Below are 2,523 nucleotides of genomic sequence, written 5' to 3' on the forward strand. Positions count from 1 at the left end.
ATGATCTTTTATCTGAGTCGAGCCTGCAGTGTCCGTTTTTGGTGCTTTTGTTTTTCTTATTCAGATCAAGGTGAAGCCAGTATTCTAGTGCTCAAAAGGTGTACATTGAAGATCTAATTCTGGATGTGACACCAGTCTATTACAAGATATGCACGCAGACACACTCACTCGTTCTCATACTCGCTCACTCGCTCTCATCCTCGCTCTCACTCTTGCTCTCACACACACTCTCACACACACTCATATAGCACATTTATACCTACAGGTAAATTGGAGGATTGGCACTTCACCTATTCCCATGTCTTTGGGATGTTGGATGATGCTGGATCACCTGCCAGAAACCCAAATAAGTAGAGTGATGACACATATACTCCACTAAGGCATCCTAACCCAAAACTGAACCAGAGAATCAAGTAGTGTTAAGCACTGCATCACTATGTCACATTAATTAGTAATGTGTTTAGCCACTTTGCAAAGCCAGCACTAGTGAGCTGCTTGTTTTTCCCTGCAATATCCCCAGCATCCTAAAACATTTATAGCTAAGGGTATATTTTTCATGGCGTTCAGATACAATGTATCTGATGCCTTCTTCTATATCCCTTGTAGATGTTGTTGAGCATATGAGAAGCAAGGTGTAGGTCCAGTTTAAATCAAGTATAATGAAGAACTTCAGGAGGAGAATATTACCCCTCAAGATAGACAAAGTTTGGAGGGGGTAATCCTAATGAAGAAAGGTAAATGAAAACTGTCATGGAAGGCATGCAGCACAGGATCGCAGGATCATAGGAGGTTACTTGGCTAATGACCCCAGGGCCCTTACAAGCCTAGCCAAGTTCAACCAGTGTTCCCAAGGGTGTCTGTTTCAAGCAGACACTAAAATCAGCACCTACTGCCCCTGTCCAACAGGGACACAGGTGGAACCCCCAGGGTGAATTTCCTGTTACCCATCCAATCATTCAAATTACGCTTAAATAGGGCCAACAAGGGACTTTGTTTAACAATAGGAATCTTGTTCAAAAGGTAAGGCAACCTTTGTGAGACAAATCTGTCTCTCCAGCACGTTCTGATGTCACATACCAAGTTAAGGTCCTTTGAGGGAGTGACCCGTGTGCCATTTGACTTGTGAATGTGTAGCATTTCCATTAAAGCTGGGTCAGAGATTGATCTAAATGCAAGGCACAGATTGGCTCTGAGCAGTCTGTATGACAGAGTAAAGCAACAATGATTTCTGTCTGTCTGCATAAGACAGATCTTGAAGACAATGGATTTTCTTTGTAAGGAACCTTTCTGGTCTCTCCGATTGCTGCAGGTGTATGGAAAGGAACATGCCAAAGGAAGCATTGTACTCTATTATTGGCCTGATGAAGGAGAGTTCAGGGGTTATAACCTCTTTTTTTTTCTTGAGGCAATGCCCTTACTTATGAGATGAGCAATATAAAATGCCCTTCTTACTACTGTGGAGACATGGTGATCTAAGTTAAGGTTGCTGTCAACATGTGTGCCCAGATCTCTCACCACTGATTGTGTGCTTAGGGTATTGCCATTAATGTTGTAGTTTTCAGGAATATCACCCTTGCTGAAGGGGATTATGATGCATTTTTTTTGCATTAAGTTTAAGACCACAACTTTGGCACCAGTCATTAGTCTATGTAAGACCTTCTTGCAGGATGTTGACATGGCTAGGGATTTCAATGATCGCTCCCAGTTTGCAGCATTCAGCAAACTTTGTCAGCCTTAAATCAGGTCTCAGTGACTGCAGGAATGTCAGCATCTTCCAAGGTGAGGACTGCTTCCAGTGAGTGCAGTTTCTGGTTTAGACTCCTAGCATTTAGCAGCAAACTGATTTAAACAAATTATCCAATACAAAAAGCTCAAACCTGAGCCCTGTTCCAGCAACCTTCAATCAGATGAGTTCTAACTGCTCACTTCTGCCACTAGTGTGCAAGGGAACCATCTTCAACAAATATGGTCTGGTTTAGTGCTCAGTTTATACAAACAGAACTAGATTGAGCAGGTATGAATCTAGTCTATGCTACAGAAAACAAAGTACAACATTTTCAGAAAAAAAATAGTTCAAATAAAAAGTAATATGGTAAAAATGCAGTTCAAAAGTGCAGTATATAGTGACAAATTCTACTTAAGTTTTGCAGAGATCAGCAGATGCTTTGGATTGCTCAGATAAGTACAGCAGAGCAGTAGCTTGTCACCAAACTCTATGGAAGTAACACTTTCAGAAAAAAACATATTTCAAATAAGCAGGCACAATAAGCCTTCAAACAGCAACTCCCATCTCGGAAAGACAGAGGCTACCCTCTCCTTCCACAAGAGTGTAGAACACAAACCTTTTAATGTGTAATAACTGTCCTGAAGCCCAAGCACTTAAACCAAAACTAAAACACTTTTAGAATAACAGACACACTAAGCCTTCAAACAGCATTTCCCAACTTAGAAGGATGAAAGCTACCTCTCCTGCCAGAAGAGTATAGACCACAAAACATCTTAATGTAAAACAACTGGCCTGAA

This window comes from Protopterus annectens, chromosome 9.part0, assembly GCF_019279795.1.
Source record: "Protopterus annectens isolate FY-2018-M chromosome 9.part0, PAN1.0, whole genome shotgun sequence".
NCBI classification, from domain to species: domain Eukaryota; kingdom Metazoa; phylum Chordata; order Ceratodontiformes; family Protopteridae; genus Protopterus; species Protopterus annectens.